Genomic DNA, 14092 nt, shown 5'->3' with positions numbered 1-14092 from the left:
ATCTCACCGTCCCTCTTGTATGTGCATCCTCATTTTGAAGAAAACACAAAGGGTATATCATGGGCTGCACCTACATTCATCAAAATCATGGTTGAAGGCACCTACTAGCCCTTCTACATCTATCAATAGGAATTGATCTAATTTACATTCCCCCCTTCTATGGCTACTCTCCTAGTCCCTCTTGTACCTACACCCTTGTACTAACCCCTCTATGTCTATCAACACGAATTGACCCCTTCCCTAGCTAATATCAATTCGTGTCTATCAACACGAATTGCCCCCTCTCTCATTAAAAGAAAATCAAAGGGGTATATCTTGTCATTGGAACCAAAATGAGGGGAGACATAATCTATTATCCCCTTTACATAAATCAATGAGATGTGATTTAATTCACTTTCTCCCGAAGCTAGGTGTGAGGGGTTCGTAAGTTTTTTGGGTTAGTTGAAAATGGTGAGAGGCATGGGCAAAGAGACGATGGAGGGAATAGATGTTAGGATGGAGCTTGGGGAAAGTTAAGAGGGTGGTAGCAGCAAGGGTAAGTGAGGTTGGCAGAGAGAGTGGTTAGATATGGGAAGTTAGATGTGAGATATGCCATGTCATCTTCCAACACTTCTTTTTGCTGGTGCAATGGGATCATCAGCTGCATGGGTGGTATGTCAGTTATGTCATGCCTTACAAATAATAGTGATGGCCTTTGTAGCAATGGCAACAAACCAGCAATAACCCTGACGGGAGGACTACCCATGAGACATACATATGTGATGAAAGCATCACATTCTCGTATAAGAATCTTGCTATGCTTCTGGCATCTGCCTTTCTGAATGCTTTAGCTTCAACCCATTTTGTAAAGTAATCAGTGGCCATAATGATGTAGCATGCCTCTATTCCCTTTGCTACTGGATGGATGGGACCCACATAGTCAATCCCCCATTTTTCAAATGGTTTTTGTGCAACAAGTGTTGTTAAGGGATTGAAGTCTTTGTGTTGTGGTTTAGTAGTCCATTCGCATACATCACAGACTTTTACATATTCATAGGCATCTGCCCAAAGTGTTGGCCACCATTAGCCTACGAGGAGGACTTTTCTTGTTGTGGCTTCCCCTTGAAAGTGTCCTCCTACAGTGCCTTCATGGACTCACTCAGGATTGGCATGATCTCATGAGGCATAACACATCTTCTTAATACTTGGTCCTTGCCCATCTTGTATAGTTGTCCTCTGCAATGAGTTGATAGGGTGTAGCTTTTAAAATTAGTTTTCTAGCATCCACTGCTTTCGTTTTAGGGGGTGGTCTTCTTGCCATTAAGTACCCAATGATATCTCCACACCAATCTGGAATAGCATCTATTTGAAATAGTGTGGCATCTGGCAAGTCAACTTCTACCCCAGTGGCTACTTCTCCCGACTTGAAACAAGACATGTGATCGGAAATGTAGTGTTGGGCACCTTTGCGGACCACTATTTTGAAGTTGAATTCTTGAAGCAAGAGAAGCCATCTAGTTATTCTTCCTGTTGTACACAGACGGTTCACAAGATAAAGCAATGCTTGATGGTCTATGTAGAAGACAAAATCATTTGCCAGTAGATAGTGCTGAAATTTCTTAACAATATACACCATTGCTAGGGCTTCTCTTTCTGTGGTGATATAGTTTATCTTCGCATCATTGAGTTGTCGACTGGTGAAGTAGAATGGGTAGTCTTTCTTATGTTCACTAGGTTGACAAAGCACACTCCCAATTGCATACTTGGATCCATCAGTATCAACATGAAAATCAATATCCCAATTGGGAGATATAATGATGGGTGTTGTGATTAGGTGCCACTTTAAAAGCTCAAAGGCTTGATCGCACTCTTCTATCCACAAGAATTCCACTAATAATTTGTAAAGTTGTCTGGCTATCATGGCATACCGCAAGATAAATCGTCGATGATAGCCGACATGTCCCATAAAGACCTATACACCTTTGGAATTTGTAGGAGGAGGTAATTCCATGATAATTTTGATTTTGTTCATTGAGTTGCAATCCCATGTTGAGAAACGATGTGTCCCAAAACAACTCCATGGGTGATCATGAACTAGCATTTTGTTGGATTTAGGGAGATGCCATACTCCCTGCATTTGATTAGTACTGCTTCAAGACATTTGAAGTGGTCTTTTTTATTCAGGTGGATGCACAAATCATCCAAGAACACATGTAAAAACTTATTCAAAAATGACTTGAAAGCTGTGAACATGACTCGCTAGAATATGGCCGGGGCATTACAAAGGCCGAATGGCATGATTCTATATGTAAAAATACCCCATTCTGTAGCAAATGCTATTTTTGATTGGTCTTTAGGAGCAATTTGCACTTGGTTATAGCCACTGAAGCCATCCAAGAAGCTATATATTTCGGAACCTACCACCTTTTCCAACATTTTTTCTGTTAAGGGTAGGGGATAGTGATCCCTAATTGTGGCAGCATTCACATTCTTTAAGATGCTCCTCAGGTCCAGTAGATGTGGCATAAATATTCTTGATCTTGTCTAGTGTCTCCTTAGCTAAAGTAGTGAGGGCAAGATGATGAAGTAGTTTGTTGGCCAGCCTCACCTAATAAGCACCAGTGCTTTGTCATTCGGCTCATCCCTAGGTGAGAGTGGTGTTGATGAGGCTTCACCATGAGGATGAGGCTCCATAGTAGCAAACTAAGGGAACCAATTTCACAGCAACAGCAAATGAAGAGCCAACAAGCTAAAATGAATAACTAGCAAATAGAGGGGCTAGTCTAGGGCTCTGAAATGGATCAATAGTTTTCACAAATGCAAGGCAGTTGAAGAAACGCTTGAATAAACATGTCCAGCACTAGTCAATGGCCTCAAAGGGTCCAAAATGCAAATTAATAAAAACACAGCAAGGAAATGCTCCAAAATATAGAATTGAGTACTGGAGTAGGTTTGAATTCCTCAAAATGGCTCACCAAGGCACTCTAAAGTACAAAAGCAGGTCTCTAAAGTGAGGCAGTTGTAGATGTGTTGGAGGTTAGGGAATTGCTCAAAAATGCTTCTATTATAGGCGGTTATGTAGCAGCAGCGTCAAAACAGCTCTAGGAAGTGCCTTCACTGACCTTGAACTTTTGCAAATGAAGCACACACGTGGTCATCTATGCTACAATCGCAATGAAAGTTTGGGTTTTGGTAATGAAAACCTTCACACGTGTTGGAAGGCCTTGAAAACTATGTCGGCCTATAAGGAAATGGGCCGCCTAGTGCTCCAAGAGAACTCGAATGGAGGTAGTAGTGGAAATAGGCTATGTACAGGCAAAAATGGAAGCAAATGACTACAAGAAGAGGCAGCTAGAGGCAAAAATGAGCTGAGAGAAAGAGATAGCTAGAGACGGCTACAAGAAGAAGAGCTGAGCTAAGTAAGGGTTAGGGCAAGAAGATGATGACGTGGTAGGGTAGCTAGGGCAGGACTAACCTGCTCTAATACCATGTTAGAAAAATGGTGTGTGTGTGTGTGAGAGAGAGAGAGAGAGAGAGAGAGAGAGAGAGAGAGAGAGAGAGACTAGGGAGTAACGAAATGGTAGACAAATGTAGGATCCATGAAGGCTTTCATTCATTCATCATTATCATCATCAATGAGACAAGTGAAGTACAAACCTTTATAGGCTAGACACTCACACACTTGTACCAAGTGCATATGGAATAAGTCCCATAGTGACACATGGCATGCACACAATCACTAGTACTAGCTCTCCTACTACTACACACCAACACATCACATTAACACACTCTTTGGCTATGATATCTCCATTAAAGCGGAGATTTTTTTAATAAGAATGACCTTGACCTTCTGTTTTGGTCACCTGCCAGATCCTACGACAAATCTTTGAAAAAATAAAAAGCTATCTCTCCATCATTGCTTAAAGCTCAATGTGATAAATTAGAATTTTCACAATGGAGAGCATCTTGATATATAAATCATCTATAAATGCCTAACTTGACTAAGCTTATGTAAAATGATAGGGCAGGTATTGATAGAAATAAGGCATTGCATAAACTCAAATTCATAAGTGAAAAGATTAAAGTTTGCTATTGCCTATGGGGATTCCTATAATTTGTTGAAACAAAGAATGACCTACTGTGATGTAAAGATTATCTAAAAGAAAATCTATCCAAGAGCAAACATCTTCAACACTTACTACCTTTGTGTATCTTTTGTTTTAGAATAGATGCCATGTTCTTTATTATTTAGCCACAAAATGTCAAAACATAAAGCTATTTTCTCAAATTTTAGCACTTTGCATCTATCTTTGTTAAATCTCAGCTTGAAAACTTCAACCACTACCTTTTTTATTCTAAACTTCAAATCTTCCAGCTCAATCTTTGTGTAAAGCGTAGTAAATCATAGATTTGAAGGAGAATAGGAGACTCTTTTTCCTGAATGCTTTGAGAGGAATTTAAAAATTTTACAATAGGAATCACTCCTACAGAGTCATTTAATCCAACTTGAGTGCAAGGGGACATCTACCGCGTTTAATAAGTTCCTCCAAAGTTCATGGACGCTAGGCAACATGGCTTTGAAGCAGTAGCTTAGCCATTTAGAGACATCCGTTAAAGTATTCTCACAAGTAGCTGCAATAAAGCTTGGCTACTTTGGAGCTTTGTGAACTTCCAAGCAGCACAGAGAAAAGGGATAACTGTATTACAAACAAACCCAGAAGACTTACAAAACTCTAATGTTTTGAGATCAAAACCTTTTGAGAAACTGCGTAAATTTTGACAGAGGAGTTCACTTCTCTCAAAAGACATTCTAAGTAAAACTTTTTGCAAATAAAAACAAAGTTATCCATAAGAAATGACAAATTTCCTATGGAATTTTTGAGTAAGAGTTTCATCTTCTTTAGAAAGATAGTTACTTTGCTTTGAGCAATTAACAGAAGGGACTTCTTCTAGTTTCAAAGCAACTTTTTGCAAAATCTTCCCTTTCCATTCTAACAAGATATTTTGAACTCCCAAACTTTCTTCTATTTGCAAAGAAAACTTTGAGATTCCCTTATCAATAGGTTTTAAAAGGCAATACTCTTTAAAATAGTACAAGTGAAATTTTGTGCCTTTCATGAAAAGGTCTCTTAAATTACTAGAAAGCAAAATTGAAGTATCCGCTATGACTACATGTCCTAAACTAGCATTAATAAAGCTTTGGAATCTCTTACTTCTACAACAACAAGGTTCTCTAAGGATAGAAAATTTTGAACCTCTAAAAGCCTTTTATCTATCTCTCCATTTGAAAGCCTTTTGTCCTAAAGTTTTTACATACTTCCAAGCTAGCAATCCAAGCTTCAATATCTATATGTATAGTTGTTCTTAGCTTATCCTCCCTCTTATGATGATAGAATTTCAATTTCCATTTACATGCACATTAGTTCCACATGCACCATTCATCCTTTACATTTTATGTTTTTGAGAAGAAAATCCCTAAGTGAAAATAACCTCCAGCCAAGAAATGATATGGATGAGAAGTGGAGAGGTAGAATGTATTACTATTTTCAAACGTAGGAATAGAATTTGTTAGAACAAGCCGAAGTACACCCTTATTGACTCAACACACTCAAAAAACCAAATTGTCATTGCATCGATGCCTTGAGTTGTAGCTTGGATCCTTTCCCAAATTCATTCCGCTCTGGATTGAAGTCCATGTGATGCACAAAAGAGTCTACACGACTTAGGCAGATTGGGGAAATGGCTTTCTCGTTGCATTGTAGCCACACTTTGTGTTCATCGTACGAGTTGTATCAAAGTTTGCCAAGTCAGGAATGCACTATTTATTGAGAGAAAAAAAAAATCACGGAGGCCTTAGCAAGTGATTCTAATGTCAATGTCTAATCCCTTACAAGAAATGCCCTAAATATGATTTTCGCAAATTAGAGTTTCCAAAACCAAATTAGGGCTTTTCATGTTACCCTTAGAAAGAAAAGGTCTAGAACCCTAAAGAATATGAACTAAAACAGGTTCATATGTATGCTAGCTGCAACTTGAACCAAAGAAATGGCATCATTGTAAAGGTCACCGAAGATGGTTGTGCACATATCTAAACCAAGAATGACACACAAGCTTGTGCATTCTCAACAACAATCCGTTTATGGCTCCTCTTACAATGGCGGGAGATTTGGACCAACCACAACAACATTTCTACAATAGTAGCTCCAAAAATGACGATGTACTCACTTATAAAAGTTCAACAAAAAACGAGCCTCCTCATGGATTGATGGCACAAGAAGTACAAGCCACATGCAAACAAAAAAACGAGCTGAATTGGAGTGGTAGCTATAGATGGTAGCATCTAGTTCCACTCACCAAATGTATTTACGATCTCTAGGATAGCTACATTCATGATTAAATACATTTTCTAGGTTGCTGGGGGAAAAATCGACTTTTGTTCCCCACGCAAGTGTTATACATACGTACGTGTACCCAAAGTGAGACAACTACTACTCATAAACTAAAAGAAGCTGGAAAAAGACCATCATAGATGCTCCAGTAAAGAACACACTCACTTTTTTTTGTCAAATCCATTTGTCATTATATTACAATGAACAGTCCCAAAGGAAGGGACAACCAGCTACAAACATCATAAGATGCCATTATATGACAAGAAAGCAGGATAATCTATATCTCAATCATGTAAACAATCATAAACGTAGAGAGGCTCGGAAGGAGTGATATTTAGCCAAAGGGGGGTCTCCAAAGACCCTATGATTGCGGTCCTTCCATAGGGTCCACCTCACAGGATGAAACCCAAAAAGCCAAAAAATTTAGCCAAAGGAAGCATTTGGGAAACGAGCTTGGAGTTGTTGCTGTACAAGAAGTAAGAAATCATGTGACTCTATGTAATGACAAAACAAATGAGGCATTGACTCCCGAATAGGCGGACATCGTCGACAAGTGGCAGAAGCAATATGACGATGAGCTAAAATCTGTGTAAGGGAAGAACCCCAAGCAAAATCCACCATAAGAAAACCTTCTGCTGAAGGGGAAGTTTGAAATCCCAAATGTGTTGCAATCTTTTTCGCCACCATCAAGAGGTGCATCTCATAAACCATATGCGATTGGCATGAAGCGAAACCCAAGGGGAAGGCAACAAGACCTTGTACAAAGATGCAACCGTGAATTCAACTAACGGTAGTGCCTGACAAACATGATCAGCTAATTAAAGAACCCAGTCCTTGAGGCCGTAAACAAGACGAGGTATTGGCTAAAGGTCATGAAGCATCTATGATAATAAAAACATAGCAAATGCCTTTCGACCAAAGCTGCAAGCCAACGGGGTGGAGAACTCCTTTGACCAATGAATGCTCTCAGCACACACATACTTTCCTACAAGAGTATCCCATCCATTCCACATAAGGTGGGAAAGTATGTGCTTCCAATCAGAAAGCATGCGAGTCGTAAAATGGCATCCCTTGACTCTACCTTCAATGTGACCTAAAATAAAGTCCCATTGGGTGGGCTGCCAGTGACCAAAGGTAGTAGTAGACAAATGTAAAACCAGATGTCGCATCATGTAAATCCATGGCTGGTCACCCTACATGAATTGTAACACCATTTTCCCATTGTGAGCTAGAATGTGCAAGTGAATATTGAGGATATTCAGACCCCCATGCATTTTAGGCTATTAAAGATAATCCACTGAAAGCAGCCACAGGCCTTTCGGTGATAACGAGACTACCCAAAAAAGCCCATAAAGTAGGAGATGTCCTCCTTTGCAAACATCATCAAAGGCAAGTAAAATTGGATATAAGCAATCAAAATGGATTGCACCATACAAATATGCAAAGTGGCTGTAAGTTCTAGTATTCCATTTTTTTCTTTAGCATGGCAAGCAACTAATCCTTCTGCTGACATGAAGTGACTTTCTATCCATAAGGATACCTAAGATTACGTGCAAGTTGTGTGGGGAAAACTACTTCCCCTAGCCATAAGATATGATGCCAAGTTTTTTTGTGAAGTGGAAGAAGCTTAGATTTTTGAAATTTTACTTTTAGACCAACGGCCCGGCCAAATAAGGATAAAGCATGCATAAGGCATGAGAGATCCCTTTCTGTATTTTTGGGAAAGAAAAAAGAGTCATCAACATATACCTCCAAACCATGCAATGTTTCTGTGGCTACGAGATGAGTGATGTATTTCAGCATAGGATGAGTAGGTATGGCATAGGATAGAGCACTAAGAGGAGACACACACACACACACACACACACACACACACACACACACACAGTTTATTAAAGTCTTCGGAAGACCGATGGGCTATGAGACTGTGAAAGAACCTGATAAAAATCCATCGAGGGATGGAGCTACTAACCGAGCATCCACACCCATATAAAAGTAGAAAAACTATCCTACATAGTCATATAAAAAAAGTAGTTATCTACAGCATCACCATCAACATCTGCTATCATAATACAAAGTGAAATGTGCTCCAAGGTCAATGTGGTCCCTTTTCCTCGTCCAGCGCAAGGGAGCGATAGCATGAAATCATATATGGAGTGTTGGCGTCCCCCTGTGGATGCAATCCTATGCTGTCTCCTGGTCACAGCTCTACGTCTAACGAGGGCGACAATCACACCTGTCGATCTCACACCTACTCTGAACATGGAGGAAATGTTCCCAAGTGTAATATGTGCATCAACCCTCTGCCTGAGCTACCGTGTCATTGGCTTTGGGTCACGATCATGTAGGGGGGGAGTCCATGCGATCCGACTAAAATAACTTAGTGATCATGCTCTGAGAAGAGTCCACCAGGATACGCTCCTCTTGTCTCTAAGATCGGAGTAGGCACTCACGCTGCCTAACTACCTCATGGATGAATGCAACCAGACATCTCTAATCTGGGAAAGAGAGAAATTGGGATAACAACCCAAAACCATCTCTGAATAGACAATAAAATCATCCTTTGATCTCATAGTAAACAAGGCATCTGAAGATGAAATGTTCCTCCAACTCAATTCCCATAGGCTGCACAAAGTACATATGCAACGTTCCCTAGGTAGACCCTCTACCCAACCACTCTCAATGAGGAGTCTATGTGAAGAGACTCGAAACTACCCAACGGAGATCCTCACTGAGTGGGGTAGATGAATCTGTGTATACTTTGGTGGGTCAATAAACCTCTCATCCGAGCTATGTAGGCAATGATCTCTGTAAAAGCTAAGCTTCACTGCAAGCTCATTCGGTTCCAACCAGGTCCGGAATATGTGTATCTGTAGAAGATCCTTACGTATGACCAAGTTGACCTCGTGATATTGGAGTAGGGATTATGGCACATCAATGCTGTACTCGAAGGGAGGAAGTCTGTCCATATGTAACCCCAGTCGCTCGAACCATCTCACTATGTGCACAAACCAGCATCTTTGGTCACCTGCGCGGTTGATAGTACCATGGAGGACAATGCTAACCAATGTAATATGATGCGTCTAGAGGCGCAATCTTCGTATGTCTTGACTCGATATAAGCCAATACACAAAAAGAAATCTACAATGGCATAAATAGCTACAATGATGAAGCTCCAAACTCAGCCTGAATGATCTAGTGGAAAACTGACGGCTTACTGCGAATCATCCTGAATAGCATAAGAGCCTGTAGTCGCTCCACACGAGCTCACTCAGTATCTGACAAGTCCGACCCCCAACCAAAGCTGCCATACATCCCTGCCAGTCGAACCAAAGAAGTCAAACAATAGACATTTGGTCTGAGGGTCCTGAAAATGTGAACGGAAGCATTGCCTCTCTAATCTAACTAACGGGGCACACCCTTTGCTCAGGTGAGCCTGCATCGCTAATCTCATGGTGAAAATAGGTCCAAAAATATAACCCCTAAGTAGGTATATGATGAAACTATCTCGACGGGTGATCTGTCGAACCCCATTCCAGAGAAACCTAGAGTGTGAGTCTGTCTTCTCTACTGAAATGGCCCCCAAGAAAGAAGACCTGTAGAGAACTACTACTCCACCAAACCCTCGTACTCCTCTAGTGTCCCTCGTCTCATCTCTGTAAGCCGCCTCCCACGTGTAGCCACTGACCATGGATAGAGGGCGCTCTCGACTCTGATGTGTCTTTGTATTGAAGACTATGTCACAACCTACATAGATTTCCGAGAATTTCTCTGGTTCCGACCATAAGGTACCACTACAATTCCAAATGGTACAAGATAGGATCTTGGATATCTGAGTCCCATAGACCCCGCCTCCCTATGTGGGAGAGGGGCCCTATGCCCGACATCGACCTATAAAGAGTCTCCCATCTCGTACTATCACCCACTTCCCATCCTTCCGAGCTTGATCTCGCTATTGTATCAAAGTGCGTCTCTCCTCTACCTGTAAGAGGTCCTCATCCATGGAGATCAATGGGTGGTCTCGTAAAAAAGATCTACGTCATAAAGCAACTCCCGCACATGTGCATCATGAAAGTGTATAATAAGGGGCTACTCTCGATTGGGGTCTCTCCCCACTGGCCAAGCCCTCTCCATCCCATGCTCTGCTACCCCGAAATTAGTAGCCACAAATCTAGCCGCATAACTCATCAGTGTACTCTCGATGCACGGGATGCCACAAACCCTAATGTTGAGAGCCTTATTGGCTCTCTACTACTGCTGCTCCAAAAGTGGATGAAATAGTTGCCTTCACTGGTTCTCGTTTAGCCACATCTACCTATCTCGATGTCTCCTCAATGATAGATTGCATACTCGCAATCTGAGCTTCAACCACTAGCGTGCTCCCTCGAACCATACAAATAGAGGTGAATTACTCCTTGAGCTGTGAAATGTCCTATATGAGCCCTTGGATAAGACCAACCTGCTCTTCAATAAGCGGGCCTGCTCGTGTACAACAAGAGCTAGATCCTGGGTGTATCAGGTTTTCTCCTACGCATAGCGAGTCAGTTCCACCTCTTGTCTCGTATACTATGTACCTCTATGAGTAAGGCCTCCCATGTGTCTGGTGGATCAGCAAGTCCCTGCCCTAGCTGAAACTGAAAGGGCTGAGGTGCTTAAGTAGGAGGGTGGGACAGGATGCTAGGCGGTGATCCAGCAAGCTGGGTAAGAAAAGCAGATGACTCAGATATGGATGAAAGGAGCCCAATGGAGTATGGGAGAGATGAGTGAGGCATGGAGGAGATAATCCCACTGGGATGTGGAAGAGATGGTTGACTGAGAGACAAAGGTGAAAGGAAAGTCGAGTAATGTGGTCCTATGTGTATCACCTCTGGTGAAGGTGACTCATTTGAAGAATCCATGACAACATAGGTCGATGACAGACCACCTGTCATGGATGTAGATGTAGCTGTAACTATAGATGTAAACAGTGGCTGAGGTAGACCCCGGAACTGAAGTGGATCCAATCAATGAGGATGTAGATGTAGATGTTGTTGTGGTTGTAACTGAAGCTGTAATAGACCCCGTCAATACGGATGTCTTATGGATCACCCTGCTATCCACCCCAAGCCCACTCCAATTGAAGCGCTTGTTGACACCTTCAAATTTGAGTTGCACCTGTTGGGGTTTGCCCAAGGAAAGGCGCATACACACAATGTGTGACGTACAGAGAGGTTGAGATGGAGGAGCTTTTCATCTTCAGGTGTCCTCTTTACTATGAGATTCGAGGGCGTTTCTACTGCCTCTTCAGAGATAGGATTTTCACAGTCTCATAGATCCATCGGTCTTCCGAAGACTTTAATGAACTTTCTTTCTTTCTTTCTTGAGGCTTGTCTTTGTCTTTTTCAGTATCTTTCTCTCTCTCTCCTTTCCCCATTGCAATTGCTAACTCTTTCTTATCCCTCGTCTTTTCACATGTGCAAAGGGTGTTGTAGGTGCGCCAAGCCACATAGCAAGATCCCCCCATTGTGGTCTGGATAGGAGGGATGGGGGGCCGCTGATGGGGAGCTGAGTAAATGGGTGGGAAGCAGCAGCTGGAGGGGGAGATGTATGTCAGAGGGAGGAGCAGCGGGGGGTGGAGCTGCTGCACAAAGGGAGAGAGCAGTGGGCTGCAAGGAAGGGGGAGCGCTGCGAGGCGGAGGAGGAGGCTGCAGGGCAGAAGGGTGCAGCGGGCAGATGGGCTGCAGGCGGAGAAGGAGAAAGCAGTGGGGGAGGAGGTGCAGGTGCTGCAAACGGCGTAGTAGTGGGCAGAGAGGAATGTCACATGATGTAGACAAGTAGAGGACAAGTAGAGAGAGAGACACGCGCATGCACACTCTCCCACCACACACAGAGTAGTGGGCAGAGAAGAATGTCACATGATGTAGACAAGTAGAGGACAAGTAGAGAGAGAGACACGCGCATGCACACTCTCCCACGACACACATACACACTCACCCGCCAGATCATTTCCTTGTGCACAACGGGCAGATGGTTGTGAAACCCCTAAAACATTAGCATAAATTTTCATTGGTGAGGAGCTCGTCTACCTATCTGTGGGCAAATGGTTGCGAAACCCCCCCGTTGCTGTTGCCACTTGAGTCTTGTAGACATGTCAACTAAGGTGCTATGCGAGCTTAGCCTAACTTTTCGAGCTATGTACTGGCCAAGCTTGGTAGTGATGGGCTGGCAAAGAAGGCTTATCAGGTTGGAGTGGAAAAGGAACTATGCAAAAAATGGCAGCAGATGTGAAGTGAGGAAATGTTGACAGTATTTCTCCATAATGGCAGTGACGACTAAGCAGTCTAAACATTAGCGTGGCTTTCCATTACAGAGACGCTTCGAAAACAACCTTCAAACCATGGCAACTTAAAAGATAATGCAGATGGCAGTTCTCAGGTGGTCTATCTGCAGAAATAAGGTGGCGATCAGGTGCAGCAATTTCTTCATTTGCAAACAGCAGTGATTTATGTTGTAGATGGTGACACAGCAGACTATAGATGTGTCTTTCCTCAAGAACACTGGCACTCGTAGAGATAGAATCAACTAGCAGCTTAGGAAGAGATCGTGGCAGAATCTGAACAAGATAAAAAATCAGCCAAAAGCTCTGAAATTATGTTCTGTCACATGGTGAGTAAGCAATGCAATAAGGAGAGAGAGATGGAGAGCAGGAGTGAGGCAATATTTGAATGTGATTGGTATAGCAAGTATAAGGGTGCCTCCTTTTGAAGGCCAGGGCTGCCTTATCTTCCACACACCTACAACATAGATGATGTCAAAGCAGAGAATTTCCCTAACATCATCAATGATGTCACACAAATCAAGAGTCAAATCTTATCTCTCCCAAAGGTCAAGTGACCCTCCAAACTCACAAAAGACAAACCCAAACCCCTTCCACAGTGACACTCAAGCACACTCTGATGCCTAGTTCCACACCTTAGGCTACAAATTACTCAATATGTTCTACACTAGAGTCACCTTCTGTAAGCCTTTCTCGAAAACAAGTAACCTTTCCAATTTTTGCAAAAAGAAGCTAAATGAGGGAGGAAAAGCAAAAAGGAAGCAGGGCAAGCTGCTCATGGGCAGGCCTACTGCCTTGGGGATGGCAAAATCCCCTTAAAGGGCAGCTAACAGATTGGGGGCATGCTTGAATTTAGTGCCAAAAGGGGGCTGAAAAAGGTTTATGGGGCCATGCCCCAAAAGAATCCCCCCTTCGTTTTTCTTATGCTCAGGCTCCCGAGTTGTGCTACCTACTTAGCTACATCTCGTCCCTTGCCTTGGTAGACATTTATCAATATTCCCCTTGATATCCCTAGCATTTTTCCCAACAAAGCTGCATAGTATGTTCTACCTTGTAAATTGTGTCAAAAATGAAACGCATAGCCATCATCGACTTGAAGAAAATCACGTAAACGCTTGGACTATCTTCTTATCTTACTTTCTATCTGCAGAAAACAATTTCCTTCACTTTTACACAAGTTATTTGTTGTCCGTGATTATTGTGACCCTTCCTACACAGAAGTAGCTATACAAAGAAAGTGTGATTAATCCATAGACATCTCCAATCACGTTAAAAGATGATTCCCTAGAAGTCGCCAAAAGCTGGAAAATCCTCAAACATCACATTTAATTGACTTTGTCTTGGAGGGTATTTTCAAAACAAGAAAATATATCACTTTCATAAAAACAGGAACTAAGAACAGGGATGA

The sequence above is a fragment of the Dipteris shenzhenensis genome, chromosome 29 (genome assembly GCF_047967505.1).
Source record: "Dipteris shenzhenensis isolate YYH24624 ecotype China chromosome 29, Dip_SZ_1.0, whole genome shotgun sequence".
In the NCBI taxonomy this organism is placed as follows: Eukaryota; Viridiplantae; Streptophyta; class Polypodiopsida; order Gleicheniales; family Dipteridaceae; genus Dipteris; species Dipteris shenzhenensis.
The sequence above is the reverse complement of the archived record's forward strand: the minus strand, read 5'-3'. Positions refer to the sequence as shown.